We start from the raw sequence: 18280 nt of genomic DNA, 5'->3' as shown, positions 1-18280 counted from the left end.
AACCTGCAGTGGTGTATCGGAAACTAATACTGGTCTTACAGGAAAGGATCAAATCACAGACTCTAAGAAGTCTCACTCTTCTTGCACTTAAGGCGGTATTGTGCCTTTTGTATTTAATTCCGATGTAATGTCAGTGTTTCATCGTCAATGTGTGTGTAAAAGGAATACATTGAACCTGCAGTGCTGTATCGGAAACTAAAACTGGTCTCATAGGAATGGAGCAAAGCACCGACTGAAAGAAGAGTCTATATTATTGTACTTAAGGCGGCATTGTGCCATTTGTATTTAGTTCCGATGCGATTTCTGTGTTTCATCGTCAATATGAAGGTCCAAGGAATACATTAGACCAGCAGTGGTGTATAGGAAACTAATACTGGTGTCATAGGAAAGGATCAAATCACAGACTCTAAGAAGTCTTACTCTTCTTGCACTTAAGGCGGCATTGTGCCTGTTGCGTTTATCTCCGATGTGATTTCTGTGTTTCATCGTCAATGTGAAGGTGCAAGGAATACATTGAACCTGCAGTGGTGTATCGGAAACTAATACTGGTCTAACAGGAAAGGATCAAAGCACAGACTCAAAGAAGTCTTACTCTTCTTGCACTTAAAGCGGCATTGTGCCTGTTGCATTTATCTCCGATGTGATTTCTGTGTTTCATCGTCAATGTGAAGGTACAAGGAATACATTGAACCTGCAGTGGTGTATCGGAAACTAATACTGGTCTCACAGGAAAGGATCAAAGCACAGACTCTAAGAGGTGTCACTCTTATTGCACTTAAGGCGGCATTGTGCCTTTCGTATTTAAATCCGATGCGAATTCTGTGTTTCATCGTCAACGTGTATGTCCAAGGAATACATTGAACCTGCAGTGGTGTATCGGAAACTAATACTGGTCTCACAGTTCAGGATCAAAGCAAAGACTCTAAGAAGTCTAACTCCTCTTGCACTTAAGGCGGCATTGTGACTTTTGTATTTATTTTCGATGTAAATTCAGTGTTTCATCGTCAATGTGTATGTAAAAGGAATACATTGAACCTGCAGTGATGTATCGGACACTAATACTGGTCTCACAGAAGAGGATCAAAGCACCGACTGAGAGAAGGGTCTCTATTCTTGTACTTAGAGCGGCATTGTGCCTTTTGTTTTTAATTCCGATGGGATTTCTGTGTTTCATCGTCAATGTGAAGGTCCAAGGAATATATTGAACCTGCAGTGGTGTATCGGAAACTAATACTGGTCTCATAGGAAAGGATCAAAGCACAGACTCTAAGAAGTGTCACTCTTCTTGCACTTAAGGCGGTATTGTGCCTTTTGTATTTAATTCCGATGTAATTTCAGTGTTTCTTCGTCAATGTGTGTGTAAAACGAATACATTGAACCTGCAGTGGTGTATCGGAAACTAAAACTGGTCTCATGGGAATCGAGCAAAGCACCGACTGTAAGAAGAGTCTATATTCATGTACTTAAGGCGGCATTGTGCCATTTGTATTTAGTTCCGATGCGATTTCTGTGTTTCAGCGTCAATATGAAGGTCCAAGGAATACATTAGATTTGCAGTGGTGTATCGGAAACAAATACTGGTCTCACAGGAAAGGATCAAAGCACCGACAGTAAGAAGAGTCTCTATTCTTGTACTTAAGGCGGCATTGTGCCTTTTGTATTTAATTCGGATGCGATTTCCGTGTATCATCGTCAATGTGAAGGTCCAAGGAATACATTGTACCTGCATGGTGTATCGGAAACTAATACTGGTGTCATAGGATAGGAATAAAGCACCGACTACAAGAAGAGTCTCTATTCTTTTACTTAAGGCGGCATTGTGCCTTTTGTATTAAATTCCGATGCGATATCTGTGTTTCATCGTCAATGTGTATGTCCAAGGAATACATTGAACCTGCAGTGGTGTATCGGAAACTAATACTGGTCTAACACGAAAGGATCAAATCACAGACTCTAAGAAGTCTTACTCTTCTTGCACTTAAGGCGGCATTGTGCCTGTTGCATTTATCTCCGATGTGATTTCTGTGTTTCATCGTCAATGTGATGGTCCAAAGAATACATTGAACCTGCGGTTGTGTATCGGAAACTAATACTGGTCTCACAGGAAAAAATCAAAGCACAGACTCTGAGAAGTCTCACTCTTCTTGCACTTAAGGCGGCATTGTGAGTTTTCTATTTAATTCCGATCTAATTTCAGTGTTTCATCGTCAATGTGTATGTCCAAGGAATACATTGAACCTGCAGTGGTGTATCGGAAACTAATACTGGTCTCACAGGCAATGCTCAAAACACCGACTGTACGAATAGTCTCTATTGTTATACCAAATGCAGCATTGTGCCTTTTGTACGTAATTCCGACGCGATATCTGTGTTTCATCGTCAATGTGAAGGCCCAAGGAATACATTGAACCTGCAATCGTGTATCGGAAACTAATACTCGTCTCACAGGAAAGGATCAAAGCACAGACTCTAAGAAGTCTTACTGTTCTTGCACTTAATGCGGCATTGTGCCTTTTGTATTTGATTCCGATGCGATTTCTGTGTTTCATCGTCAATGTGAAGGTCCAAGGAATACATGCAGTGGTGTATCGGAAACTAATACTGGTCTCACAGGAAAGGATCAAAGCACCGACTGTAAGAAGAGTCCCTATTCTTGTACTTAAGGCGGCATTGTGCCTTTTGTATTTAATTGCGATGGGATTTCTGTGTTTCATCGTCAATGTGTCTGTTCAAGGAATACATTGAACCTGCAGTGGTGTATCGGAAACTAATACTGGTCGCACAGGAGAGGATCAAACCACAGACTCAAAGAAGTCTCACTCTTCTTACACTTAAGCGAAATTGTGCCTTTTGTATTTAATTCCGATGCGATTTCTGTGTTTCATCATCAATGTGAAGGTCCAAGGAGTACATTGAACCTACAGTGGTGTATCGGAAACTAATACTCGTCTCACGGTTAAGGATATAAGCACAGACCCTAAGAAGTCTCACTGTTCTTGCACTTAAGGCGGCATTGTGCCTTTTGTATTTAATTCCGATGTAAATTCAGTGTTTCATCGTCAATGTGTATGTAAAAGGAATACATTGAAGCTGCGGTGGTGTATCGGAACTAAAACTTGTCTCATAGGGAAGGATCAAAGCACCGACAGTAAGAAGAGTCTCTATTCTTTTACCTAAGGCGGCATTGTGCCTTTTGTATTTAATTCCGATGCGATTTCTGTGTTTCATCGTCAACGTGAAGGTCCAAGGAATACATTGAACCTGCAGTGGTGTGTCGGAAACTAATACTGGTGTCATAGGAATGGATCAAAGCACCGACTGTAAGAAGAGTCTCTATTCTTGTACTTAAGGCGTCATTGTGCCTTTTGTATTTAATTCCGATGCGATTTAAGTGTTTCATATTCAATGTGAAGGTTTAAGGAATACATTGAACCTTCAGTGGTGTATCGGAAACTAATACTGGTCTCACAGGATAGGATCAAAGCACCGACTGAAAGAAGAGTCTCTATTCTTTTACCTAAGGCGGCATTGTGCCTTTTGTATTTAATTCCGATGCGATTTCTGTGTTTCATCGTCAACGTGAAGGTCCAAGGAATACATTGAACCTGCAGTGGTGTGTCGGAAACTAATACTGGTGTCATAGGAAAGGATCAAAGCACCGACTGTAAGAAGAGTCTCTATTTTTGTACTTAAGGCGGCATTGTGCCATTTGTATTTAATTCCGTTGCGATTTCTGTGTTTCATCGTCAATGTGAAGGTCCGAGAAATACATTAGACCTACAGTGGTGTATCGGAAACTAATACTGGTCTCACAGGAAACGATCAAAGAACCGACGGTAAGAAGAGTCCCTATTCTTGTACTAAAGGCGGCATTGTGCCTTTTGTATTTAATTCCGATGCGATTTCTGTGTTTCACCGTCAGTGTGAAGATCCAAGGAATACATTGAACCTGCAGTGGTGTATCGGCAACTAAAACTGGTCTCATAGGAAAATTATTAACTCACCGACTGTAAGAAGAGTCCCTATTCTTGTACTTAAAGCGGCATTGTTCCTTTTGTATTTAATTCCGATGCGAATTCTGTGTTTCATCGTCAATGTGAAGATCCAAGGAATACATTGTACCTGCAGTGGTTTATCGGAAACTAATACTGACCTCAAAGGAAAGGATCGAAGCACCGACTGTAAGAAGAGTCTCTATTCTTGTACTTAAGGCGGCATTGGGCCTTTTGTATTTTATTCCGATGCGATTTCTGTGTTTCATCGTCAAAGTGAAGGTCCATGGAATTCATTGAACCTGCAGTGGTGTATCGGAAACTATTGCTGGTCTCACAGGATAGGATCAAAACACAGACTCTAAGAAGTCTCACTCTTCTTGCATTGAAGGCGGTATTGTGCCTTTCGTATTTAATTCCGATGTAATTTCATTGTTTCATCGTCAATGTGTATGTAAAAGGAATACATTGAACCTGCAGTGGTGAATCGGAAACTAATACTGGTGTCATAGGAAAGGATCAAGCACAGACTCTAAGAAGTCTCACGCTTCTTGCATTTAAGGCCGCAATGTGCCTTTTGTATTTAATTCCGATGTAATTTCAGTGTTTCGTTGTCAATGTGAATGTCAAAGGAATACATTGAACCCTCAGTGGTGTATCGGAAACTAATACTGGTCTCACAGGAATGGATCAAAGCACAGACTCTAAGAAGTCTCACTCTTCTTGCACTTAAGGCGGCATTGTGCCTTTTGTATTTAATTCCGATGTAATTTCAGTGTTTCATCGTCAATGTGTATGTAAAAGGAATACATTGAACTAGCACTTGTGTATCGGAAACTAATACTGCTCTCAAAGGAAGGGATCAAAGCACCGACTGTAAGAAGTGTCTCTATTCTTGTACTTATGGCGGCATTGTGCCTTTTCTATTTAATTCCGATGCGATGTCTGTGTTTCATCGTCAATGTGAAGGTCCAAGGAATAACATTGAACCGGAAATGGTGTATCGGAATCTAATACTGGTCTCACAGGAACGGATCATAGCACCGACTGTAAGAAGAGTCACTATTCTTGTACTTAAGGCGGCATTGTGCCTTTTGTATTTAATTCCGGTGCGATTTCTGTGTTTCATCGTCAATGTGAAGGTCCAAGGAATACATTGAACCTGCAGTGGTGTATCGGAACCTAGTACTGGTCTCACAGGAACGGATCAAAGCACCGACTGTAAGAAGAGTCTCTATTCTCGTACTTAAGGTGGCATTGTGCCTTTTGTATTTAATTCCGATGCGATTTCTGTGTTTCATCGTCAATGTGAAGGTCCAAGGAATACATTGAACCTGCAGTGGTGTATCGGAAACTAATACTGGTGTCATAGGAAAGGATCAGAGCACAGACTCTAAGAAGTCATACTGTTCTTGCACTGAAGGCGGCATTGTGCCTTTTGTATTTAATTCCAATGTAATTTCTGTGTTTTCTCGTCAATGTGTATGTCCAAGGAATACATTGAACCTGCAGTGGTGTATCGGAAACTAATACTGGTCTCACAGGAAAGGATCAAAGCACAGACTCTAAGAAGTCTCACTCTTCTTGCAGTTAAGGCGGCATTGTGCCTTTTGCATTTAATTCCGATGTAATTTCCGTGTTTCATCGTCAATGTTTATGTAAAAGCAATACATTGAACCTGCAGTGGTGTATCGGATAAAAATACTGGTCTCATAGGAAAGGATCAAAGCACAGACTCTAAGAAGTCTCACTCTTCTTGCACTTAAGGCGGCATTGTGCCTTTTGTATTTAATTCCGAAGTAATATCAGTGTTTCATCGTCAATGTGAAGGTCCAAGGAATACATTGAACGTTCAGTGGTGTATCGGAAACTAATACTGGTCTCACAGGAAAGGATCAGAGCACAGACTCTAAGAAGTCTCACTCTTCTTGCACTTAACGCGGCATTGTGCCTTTGTACTTAATCCCGATGTAATTTCAGTGTTTCATCGTCAATGTGTATGTAAACAGAATAAATTGATCCTGCAGTGGTGTATCGGAAACTAATAATGGTCTCATAGGAAAGGTTCAAAGCACCGACTCTAAGAAGTCTCACTCTTCTTGCACTTAAGGCGGCATTGTGCCTTTTGTATTTAATTCCCATGTAATTTCAGTGTTTCATCGTCAATGTGAATGTCCAAGGAATACATTGAACCTGCAGTGGTGTATCGGAATCTAATACTGGTCTCACAGGAAAGGATCAAACACCGACTGTAAGAAGAGTCTCTATTCTTGTACTGAAGGAGGCATTGTGCCTTTTGTATTTACGTCCGATGCGATTTCGGTGTTTCATCGTCAAAGTGAAGGTCCAAGGAATACATTGAACCAGCAGTGGTGTATCGGAAACTAATACTGGCCTGACAGGGAATGCTCAAAGCACCGACTGTAAGAAGAGTCCCTATTCTTGTACTTAAGGCGGCATTGTGCCTTTTGTATTTCATTCCGATGCAATTTCAGTGTTTCGTCGTCAATGTGTATGTCCAAAGAATACATTGAACCTGCAGTAGTGTATCGGAATCTAATACAGGTCTCACAGGAAAGGATCAAAGCACCGACTGTAAGAAGCGTCTCTATTCTTTTACTTAAGGCGGCATTGTGCCTTTTGTATATAATTCCGATGCGATTTCGGTGTTTCATCGTCAATGTGTATGTCCAAGGAATACATGGAACCTGCAGTGGTGTATCGGAAACTAATACTGGTCTCACAGCAAATGATCAAAGCACAGAATGTAAGAAGAGTCTCTAATCTTGTACTTAAGGCTGCATTATGCATTTTGTATTTAATTCCGATGCGATTTCGGTATATCATCGACAATGTGTAGGTCCAAGGAATACATTGAACCCGCAGTGGTGTATCGGAAACTAATACTGGTCTCACAGGAAAGGTTCAAACCACAGACTCTAAGAAGACTCAGTCTTCTTGAACTTAAGGCGGCATTGTGCTTTTTGTATTTAATTCCTATGTAATTTCAGTGTTTCCTCGTCAATGTGTATGTGGAAGGAATACATTGAACATGCAGTGTGTGGTGTCACCGACAGACACCACACTTGCTAGGTGGTAGCTTAAATCGGCCGCGGTCCTTTTAGTACATGTCGGACCCGCGTGTCGCCACTGTGTGATCGCAGACCTAGCGCCACCACAAGGCAGGTCTCGAGAGACGATATAGCACTCGCGCCAGTTGTACGAGGAGATTGCTAGCGACCATACGGACTAAGCCTTCCTCTCATTTGCCGAGAGCCAGTTAGAATAGCCTTCTGCTAAGTCCATGGGTACGACCTAGCAAGGCGCCATTAGCCTTACCTACTTTGAGAGTTATAGTATAAATGTCTCAAGAAGAATGCTGTAGTCATCAAATAATAAAGTTAAGTATAAAGCAGCTACGTACTTTTCTTGCAACCATTGAATAGTTATCCTGTTCCAGAATTATCGCCCGTCGGCGTGAGTGTGTACGCGTGCCTTTCTATCGGCTACCCGTCACTGTGGACTGGCTGCCTTGTCAGTCCACTTCACAATGGTGTATCGGAAACTAATACTGGTCTCACACTAAAGGATCAAAGCACAGACTCTGAGAAGTCTCACTCTTCTTGCACTTAAGGCGGGAATGTGCCATTTGTATTTAATTCCGATGGAATTTCAGTGTTTCGTCGTCAATGTGTATGTCCAAGGATACATTGAACCTGCAGTGGTGTGTCGGAAACTAATACTGGTCTCACAGTAAAAGATCAAAGCACCGACTGTAAGAAGAGTCTCTATTATTGTAATTAAGGCGGCGTTATGAGTTTTGTATTTAATTTCGATGCGATTTCTGTGTTGTATCGTCAATGTGAAGGTGCAAGGAATACATTGAACCTGCAGTGGTGTATCGGAAACTAATACTGGTCTCACAGGGAATGCTCAAAGCACCGACTGTAAGAAGAGTCTCTATTCTCGTACTTAAGCGGCACTGTGCCATTTGTATTTAATTCCGAAGTAATTTCAGTGTTTCATCCTCAATGTGACCAAGGAATACATTGAACCTGCAGTGGTGTATCGCAAACTAAAACAGGTCTCACAGGAATGGATCAAAGCACAGACTCTAAGAAGTCTCACTCTTCTTGCACTTAACACGGCATTGTGCCTTTTGTATTTAATTCCGATGTAATTTCAGTGTTTCATCCTCAATGCGTATGTAAACGGAATACATTGAACCTGCAGTGGGTTATCGGAAACTAATAATGGTCTCATACGAAAGGATCAAAGCACAGACTCTAAGAAGTCTCACTCTTCTTGCACTTAAGGCGGCATTGTGCCTTTTGTATTTAATTCCGATGTAATTTCAGTGTTTCATCGTCAATGTGAATGTCCAAGGAATACATTGAACCTGCAGTGGAGTATCGGAAACTAATACTGGTCTCATAGGAAAGGATCAAAGCACAGACTCTAAGAAATCTCAACCTTCTTGCACTTATTGCGGCATTGTGCCATTTGTATTTAACTCCGATGTAATTTCAGTGTTTCATCGTCAATGTGTATGTAAACGGAATACATTGAACCTGCAGTGGGTTATCGGAAACTAATAGTGGTCTCATAGGAAAGGATCAAAGCACAGACTCTAAGAAGTCTCACTCTTCTTGCAATTAAGGCGGCATTGTGCCTTTTGTATTTAATTCCGATGTAATTTCAGTGTTTCATCGTCAATATGAATGTCCAAGGAATACATTGAACCAGCAGTGGTGTGTCGGAAACTAAAACTTGTCTCATAGGATAGGATAAAAGCACAGACTCTATGAAGTCTCAATCTTCTTGCACTTAAGGCAGCATTGTGCCTTTTGTATTTAATTCCGATGTAATCTCAGTGTTTCATCGACAATGTGTATGTAAACGAAATACATCGAACCTGCAGTGGTGTATCGGAAACTAATACTGGTCTCATAGGAAACGATCAAAGCACAGACTCTAAGAAGTCACACCCTTCTGCACTTAGGGCGGCATTGCGCCTTTTGTATTTAATTCCGATGTAATTTCAGTGTTTCATCGTCATGTGAATGTCCAAGGAATCCATTGAACCTGCAGTGGTGTATCGGAAACTAATACTGGTCTCACAGGAAAGGATCAAAGCACCGACTGTAAGAAGGGTCTGTATTCTTGTACTTAAGGCGGCATTGTGCCTTTTGTATTTAATTCCGATGCGATTTCTGTGTTTCATCGTCGATCTGAAGGTCCAAGGAAAACATTGACCCTGCAGTGGTGTATCGGAAACTAATACTGGTCTCATAGGAAAGGATCAAAGCAAAGACTCTAAGAAGTCTCACTCTTCTTGCATTTAAGGCGGCATTGTGCCTTTTGTATTTAATTCCGATGTAATTTCAGTGTTTCATCATCAATGTGTATTTAAAAGGATTACATTGAACCTGCAGTGGTGTATCGGAAACTAATACTGGTCTCATAGGAAAGGATCAAAGCACAGACTGTAATAAGTCTCACTCTTCTTGCATTTAAGGCGGTATTGGGCCTTTTGTATTTAATTCCAATGTAATTTCACTGTTTCATCGTCAATGTGTATGTAAAAGAAATACACTGAACCTGCAGTGGTGTATCGGAAACTAATACTGGTCTCATAGGAAAGGATCAAAGCACAGACACTAAGAAATCTCACTCTTCTTACACTTATTGCGGCATTGTGCCATTTGTATTTAACTCCGATGTAATTTCAGTGTTTCATCGTCAATGTGTATGTAAACGGAACACATTGAACCTGCAGTGGGTTATCGGAAACTAATAGTGGTCTCATAGGAAAGGATCAAAGCACAGACTCTAAGAAGTCTCACTCTTCTTGCACTTAAGGCGGCATTGTGCCTTTTGCATTTAATTCCGATGTAATTTCAGTGTTTCATCGTCAATGTGAATGTCCAAGGAATACATTGAACCTGCAATGGTGTATAGGAAACTAATACTGGGGTCATAGGATAGGATCAAAGCACAGACTCTAAGTAGTCTCACTCTTCTTGCACTTAAGGCAGCATAGTGCCTTTTGCATTTAATTTCGATGTAATTTCAGTGTTTCATCGTCCATATGAATGTCCACGGAATACATTGAACCTGCAGTGGTGTATCGGAAAGTAATACTGGTATCATAGGAAAGGATCAAAGCACAGACTCTAAGAAGTCTCACTCTTCTTGCACTTAAGGCGGCATTGTGCCTTTTGTATTTAATTCCGATGTAATTTCAGTGTTTCATCGTAACTGTGAATGTCCAAGGAATACTTTGAACCTGCAGTGGTGTATCGAAAACTAATACTGGTCTCACAGGAAAGGATCAAAGCACCGACTGTAAGAAGAGTCTCTATTCTTGTACCTAAGGCGGCATTGTGCCTTTTGAATTTAATTCCGATGCGATTTCTGTGTTTCATCGTCAATGTGAAGGTCCAAGGAATACATTGACCCTGCAGTGGTGTATCGGAAACTAATACTGGTCGCATAGGAAAGGATCAAAGCACAGATTCTAAGAAGTCTCACTCTTATTGTATTTAAGGCGGCATTGTGCCTTTTGTATTTAATTCCGATGTTATTTCAGTGTTTCATCGTTAATGTGTATGTAAAAGAAATACATTGAACCTGCTGTGGTGTAGTGGAAACTAATACTGGTCCCATAGGAAAGGATCAAAGCACAGACTGTAATTAGTCTCACTCTTCTTGCATTTAAGTCGGTATTGGGCCTTTTGTATTTAATTCCAATGTAATTTCACTGTTTCATCGTCAATGTGTATGTAATAGAAATACACTGAACCTGCAGTGGTTTATCGGAAACTAATACTGGTCTCATAGGAAAGGATCAAAGCACAGACTCTAAGAAGTGTCACACTTCTTGCACTTAATTCGGCATTGTGCCTTTTGTATTTAATTCCGAAGAAATATCAGTGTTTCATCGTCAATGTGAAGGACCAAGGAATACACTAAACGTGCAGTGCTGTATCGGCAACTAATACTGGTCTCACAGGAAAGGATCAATGCACAGACTCTAAGAAGTATCACTCTTCTTGCACCTAAGGCGGCATTGTGCCTTTGTATTTAATTCCGGTGTAATTTCAGTGTTTCATCGTCAATGTGTATGTAAACGGAATACATTGAGCCTGCAGTGGTGTATCGGAAACTAATACTGGTCTCATAGGAAAGGATCAAAGCACAGACCCTAAGAAGTCTCACTCTTCTTGCACTTATTGCGGCATTGTGCCATTTGTATTTAACTCCGATGTAATTTCAGTGTTTCATCGTCAATGTGTATGTAAACGGAACACATTGAAACTGCAGAGGGTTATCGGAAACTAATAGTGGTCTCATAGGAAAGGATCAAAGCACAGACTCTAAGAAGTCTCACTCTTCTTGCACTTAAGGCGGCATTGTGCCTTTTGCATTTAATTCCGATGTAATTTCAGTGTTTCATCGTCAATGTGAATGTCCAAGGAATACATTGAACCTGCAATGGTGTATAGGAAACTAATACTGGTCTCATAGGCAGGGATCAAAGCACAGACTCTGAGGAGTCTCACTCTTCTTGCACTTAAGGCAGCATAGTGCCTTTTGCATTTAATGTCGATGTAATTTCAGTGTTTCATCGTCCATGTGAATGTCCACGGAATACATTGAACCTGCAGAGGTGTATCGGAAACTAATACTGGTCTCATAGGAAAGGATCAAAGCACAGACTCTAAGAAGTCTCACTCTTATTGCATTTAAGGCGGCATTGCGCCTTTTGTATTTAATTCCGATGTTATTTCAGTGTTTCATCGTTAATGTGTATGTAAAAGAAATACATTGAACCTGCAGTGGTGTAGTGGAAACTAATACTGGTCTCATATGAAAGGATCAAAGCACAGACTGTAAGAAGTCTCACTCTTCTTGCAATTAAGGCGGCATTTTGCCTTTTGTATTTAATTTCGATGTAATTTCAGTGTTTCATCGTCAATGTGTATGTAAACGGAATACATTGAACCTGCAGTGGTGTATCGGAAACTAATACTGGTCTCATAGGAAAGGATCAAAGCACAGACTCTAAGAAGTTACACTCTTCTTGCATTTAAGGCGGCATAGTGCCTTTTGTATTTAATTCCGATGTAATTTCAGTGTTTCATCCTCAATGTGTATGTAAACGGAATACATTGAACCTGCAGTGGGTTATCGGAAAGTAATACTGGTCTCATAGGAAAAGATCAAAGCACAGACTCTAAGAAGTCCCACTCTTCTTGCACTTAAGGCGGCATTGTGCCTTTTGTATTTAATTCCGAAGTAATATCAGTGTTTCATCGTCAATGTGAAGGTCCAAGGAATACATTGAACGTGCAGTGCTGTATCGAAAACTAATACTGGTCTCACAGGAAAGGATCAAAGCACCGACTGTAAGAAGTCTCAGTCTTCTCGCACTTAAGGCGGCATTGTGTTTTTCGTATTTAATTCCGATGTAATTTCAGTGTTTCATCGTCAATGTGAATGTCCAAGGAATACATTGAACCTGCAGTGGTGTATCGGAAACTAATACTGGTCTCACAGGAATGGATCAAAGCACCGACTGTAAGAAGAGTCTCTATTCTTGTACTTAAGTCGGCATTTCGCCTTTAGTATTTAATTCCGACCCGATTTCCGTGTATCATCGCCAATGTGAAGGTCCAAAGAATACATTGAACCTCAGTGGTGTATCGGAAACTAATACTGGTCTCACAGGAAAGGATCAAAGCACCGACTGTAAGAAGAGTCTCTATTCTTGTACTTAAGGCGGCATTGTGCCTTTTGTATTTATTTCCGATGCGATTTCTGTGTTTCATCGCCAATGTGAAGGTCCAAGGAAAACATTGACCGTGCAGTGGTGTATCGGAAACTAATACTGGTCTCATAGGAAAGGATCAAAGCACAGACTCTAAGAAGTCTCACTCTTCTTGCACTTAAGGCAGCATTGTGCTTTTGTATTTAATTCCGATATAATTTCAGTGTTTCATCGTCCATGTGAATGTCCTAGGAATACATTGAACCTGCAGTGGTGTATCGGAAACTAATACTGGTCTCACAGGAAAGGATCAAAGCTCAGACTGTAAGAAGAGTCTCTATTCTTGTACTTAAGGCGGCAATGTGCCTTTTGTATTTAATTCCGATGCGATTTCTGTGTTTCATCGTCAATGTGAAGGTCCAAGGAATACATTGACCCTGAAGTGGTGTATCGGAAACTAATACTGGTCTCATAGGAAAGGATCAAAGCACCGACTCTAAGAAGTCTCACTCTTCTTGCATTTAAGGCGGCATTGTGCCTTTTGTATTTAATTCCGATGTAATTTCAGTGTTTCATCGTTAATGTGTATGTAAAAGGAATTCATTGAACCTGCAGTGGTGTAGTGGAATCTAATACTGGTCTCATAGGAAAGAATCAAAGCACAGACTGTAAGAAGTCTCACTCTTCTTGCAATTAAGTCGGCATTGTGCCTTTTGTATTTAATTCCGATGTAATTTCAGTGTTTCATCGTCAATGTGTATGTAAAAGGAATACATTGAACCTGCAGTGGTGTATCGGAAACTAATACTGGTCTCATAGGAAAGGATCAAAGCACAGACATTAAGAAGTCTCACTCTTCTTGCACTTAGGGCGGCATTGTGCCTTTTGTATTTAATTCCGATGTAATTTCAGTGTTTCATCGTCAATTTGTATGTAAACGGAGTACATTGAACCTGCAGTGGTTTATCGGAAACTAATACTGGTCTCATAGGAAAGGATCAAAGCACAGACTCTAAGAAGTCTCACACTTCTTGCACTTAATTCGGCATTGTGCCTTTTGTATTTAATTCCGAAGAAATATCAGTGTTTCATCGTCAATGTGAAGGTCCAAGGAATACACTGAACGTGCAGTGCTGTATCGGAAACTAATACTGGTCTCACAGGAAAGGATCAATGCACAGACTCTAAGAAGTCTCACTCTTCTTGCACCTAAGGCGGCATTGTGCCTTTGTATTTAATTCCGGTGTAATATCAGTGTTTCATCGTCAATGTGTATGTAAACGGAATACATTGAGCCTGCAGTGGTGTATCGGAAACTAATTCTGGTCTCATAGGAAAGGATCAAAGCACAGACTCTAAGAAGTCTCACTCTTCTTGCACTTAAGGCGGCATTGTGCCTTTTGTATTTATATCCGATGTAATTTCAGTGTTTCATCGTCAATGTGTATGTAAAAGGAATACATTGAACCTGCAGTGGTGTATCGGAAACTAATACTGGTTTCATAGGAAAGGATCAAAGCATAGACTCTAAGAAGTCTCACTCTTCTTGCACTTAAGGCGGCATTGTGCCTTTTGCGGTTAATTCCGATGTAATATCAGAGTTTCATCGTCAATGTGAAGGTCCACGGAATACATTGAACCTGCAATGGTGTATCGGAAACTAATACTGGTCTCATAAGAAAGGACCAAAGCACAGACTCTATGAAGTCTCAACCTCCTTGCACTATGGCGGCATTGTGCCTTTTGTATTTAATTCCGATGTAGTTTCAGTGTTTCATCGTCAATGTGTATGTAAAAGGAATACATTGAACCTGCAGTGGTGTATCGGAAGCTAATACTGGTCTCATAGTAAAGGATCAAAGCACAAACTCTAAGAAGTGTTACTCTTCTTGCACATAGGGCGGTATGTGCCTTTTGTATTTAATTCCGATGTAATTTCAGTGTATCATCGTCAATGTGAATGTCCAACGAATACACTGGACGTGCAGTGGTGTATCGGAAACTAATACTGGTCACACAGGAAAGGATCAAAGCACAGACCGTAAGAAGAGCCTCCATTCTTGTACTTAAGTCGGCATTGTGCTTTTTGTATTTAATTCCGATGTAGTTTCAGTGTTTTATCGTCAATGTGTATGTAAAAGGAATACATTGAAGCTGTAGTGGTGTTTTGGGAACTAATACTGGTCTCATCGTAAAGGATCAAAGCACTGACTTCAAGAAGTCTCAATCTTCTTGCACTTGAGGCGGCATTGTGCCTTTTGCATTTAATTCCGAAGTAATATCAGTGTTTCATCGTCAATGTGAAGGTCCAAGGAATATAATGAACGTGCAGTGGTGCATCGGAAACTAATACTGGTCTCACAGGAAAGGGTCAAAGCACAGACTCTAAGAAGTCTCACTCTTCTTGCACTTAAGGCGGCATTGAGCCTTTTGTATTTAATACCGATGTTATTTCAGTGTTTCATCGTCAATGTGTATGTAAGAGGAATACATTGAACCTGCAGTGGTGTATCGGAAACTAATACTGGTCTCATAGGAAAGGATCAAAGCACAGACTCTAAGAAGTCTCACTCTCTTGCACTTAAGGCGGCATTGTGCCTTTTGTATTTAATTCAGAAGTAAATTCAGTGTTTCATCGTCATTGGGAATGTCCAAGCAATACATTGAACGTGAAGTGGTGTATCGGAAACTAATACTGGTCTCACAGGAAAGGATCAAATCTCAGACTGTAAGAAGAGTCTCTATTCTTGTACTTATGGCGGCATTGTGCCTTTTGTACTTAATTCCGATGTAGTTTCAGTGTTTCTTCGTCAATGTGAATGTCCAAGGAATACATTGAACCTGGAGTGGTGTATCGGAAACTAATACTGGTCTCTTAGGAAAGGATGGAAGCACAGACTCTAAGAAGTCTCACTCTTCTTGCACTTAAGGCGGCATTGAGCCTTTTGTATTTAATTCCGATGTTATTTCAGTGTTTCTTCGTCAATGTGTATGTAAACGGAATACATTGAACCTGCAGTGGTGTATCGGAATCTAATACTGGTCTCATAGGAAAGGATTAAAGCAAAGACTCTAAGAAGTGTCAGTCTTCTTGCACTTAAGGCGGCATTGTGCCTTTTGTATTTAATTCCAAAGTAATTTCAGTGTTTCATCGTCAAAGTGAATGTCCAAGGAATACATTGAACCTGCAGTGGTGTATCGGAAACTAATACTGGTCTCACAGGAAAGGATCAAAGCACCGACTGTAAGAAGAGTCTCTATTCTTGTACTTAAGGCGGCATTGTGCCTTTTGTATTTAATTCCGATGTGATTTCTGTGTTTCATCGCCAATGCGAAGGTCCAAGGAAAACATTGACCGTGCAGTGGTGTATCGGAAACTAATACTGGTCTCATAGGAAAGGATCAAAGCACAGACTCTAAGAAGTCTCACTCCTCTTGCACTTAAGGCAGCATTGTGCTTTTGTATTTAATTCCGATGTAATTTCAGTGTTTCATCGGCCATGTGAATGTCCTAGGAATACATTGAACCTGCAGTGGTGTATCGGAAACTAATACTGGTCTCATAGGAAAGGATCAAAGCACAGACTCTAAAAGGAAGTCTCACTCTTCTTGCACTTAATGCGGCATTGTGCCTTTTGTATTTAAATCCGATGTAATTTCAGTGTTTCATCGTCAATGTGTATGTAAAAGGAATACATTGAACCTGCAGTGGTGTATCGGAAACTAATACTGGTCTCATAGGAAAGGATCAAAGCACAGACTCTAAGAAGTCTCACTCTTCTTGCACTTAAGGCGGCATTGTGCCTTTTGTATTTAATTCCGAAGTAATTTCAGTGATTCATCGTCAATGTGTATGTAAAAGGAATACATTGAATATGCTGTGGTGTATCGGAAACTAATACTGGTCACATAGGAAAGGATCAAAGCTCATACTGTAAGAAGAGTCTCTATTCTTGTCCTTAAGGCGGCATTTTGCCCTTTGTATTTAATTCCGATGTAATTTCAGTGATTCATCGTCAATGTGTATGTAAAAGGAATACATTGAATATGCTGTGGTGTATCGGAAACTAATACTGGTCTCACAGGAAATGATCAAAGCTCATACTGTAAGAAGGGGCTCTATTCTTGTCCTTAATGCGGCATTTTGCCCTTTGTATTTGATTCCGATGAAATTTCAGTGATTCATCGTCAATGTGTATGTAAAAGGAATACATTGAATATGCTGTGGTGTATCGGAAACTAATACTGGTCAATTAGGAAAGGATCAAAGCACAGACTCTAAGAAGTCTCACTCTTCTCGCACTTAAGGCGGCATTGTGCCTTTTGCGGTTAAATCCGATGTAAAATCAGTGTTTCATCGTCAATGTGAAGGTCCAAGGAATACATTGAACCTGCAATGGTGTATCGGAAACTAATACTGGTCTAATAGGAAAGGATCAAAGCACAGACTCTATGAAGGCTCAATCTCCTTGCACTTAAGGCGGCATTGTGATTTTTGTATTTAATTCCGATGTAATTTCAGTGTTTCATCGTCAATGTGTATGTAAAAGGAATACATTGAACCTGCAGTGGTGTATCGGAAACTAATACTGGTCTCATTGGAAAGGATCAAAGCACAAACTCTAAGAAGTCTTACTCTTCTTGCACTTAAGGCGGTATGTGCCTTTTGTATTTAATTCCGATGTAATTTCAGTGTTTCATCGTCAATGTGTATGTAAAAGGAATACATTGAACCTGCAGTGGTGTATCGGAAACTAATACTGGTCACACAGGAAAGGATCAAAGCACAGACCGTAAGAAGAGTCTCTATTCTTGTACTTAAGTCGGCATTGTGCTTTTTGTATGTAATTCGGATGCGATTTCGGTGTTTCAGCGTCAATGTGAAGGTAAAAGGTATACATTGACGCTGCAGTGGTGTATCGGAAACTAATACTGGTCTCATAGGAAAGGATCAAAGCACGGACATTAAGAAGTCCCACTCTTCTTGCACTTAGGGCGGCATTGTGCCTTTTGTATTTAATTCCGATGTAATTTCAGTGTTTCATCGTCAATGTGTATGTAAACGGAGTACATTGATCCTGCAGTGGTTTATCGGAAACTAATACTGGTCTCATAGGAACGGATCAAAGCACAGACTCTAAGAAGTCTCACACTTCTTGTACTTAAGGCGGCATTGTGCCTTTGTATTTAATTCCGAAGAAATATCAGTTTTTCATCGTCAATGTGAAGGTCCAAGGAATACACTGAACGTGCAGTGCTGTATCGGAAACTAATACTGGTCTCACAGGAAAGGATCAATGCACAGACTCTAAGAAGTCTCACTCTTCTTGCACCTAAGGCGGCATTGTGCCTTTGTATTTAATTCCGGTGTAATTTCAGTGTTTCATCGTCAATGTGTATGTAAACGGAATACATTGAGCCTGCAGTGGTGTATCGGAAACTAATTCTGGTCTCATAGGAAAGGATCAAAGCACAAACTCTAAGAAGTCTCACTCTTCTTGCACTTAAGGCGGCA

This window comes from Schistocerca serialis, chromosome 4, assembly GCF_023864345.2.
Source record: "Schistocerca serialis cubense isolate TAMUIC-IGC-003099 chromosome 4, iqSchSeri2.2, whole genome shotgun sequence".
In the NCBI taxonomy this organism is placed as follows: Eukaryota; Metazoa; Arthropoda; class Insecta; order Orthoptera; family Acrididae; genus Schistocerca; species Schistocerca serialis.
This window is presented reverse-complemented; position numbering follows the sequence as displayed.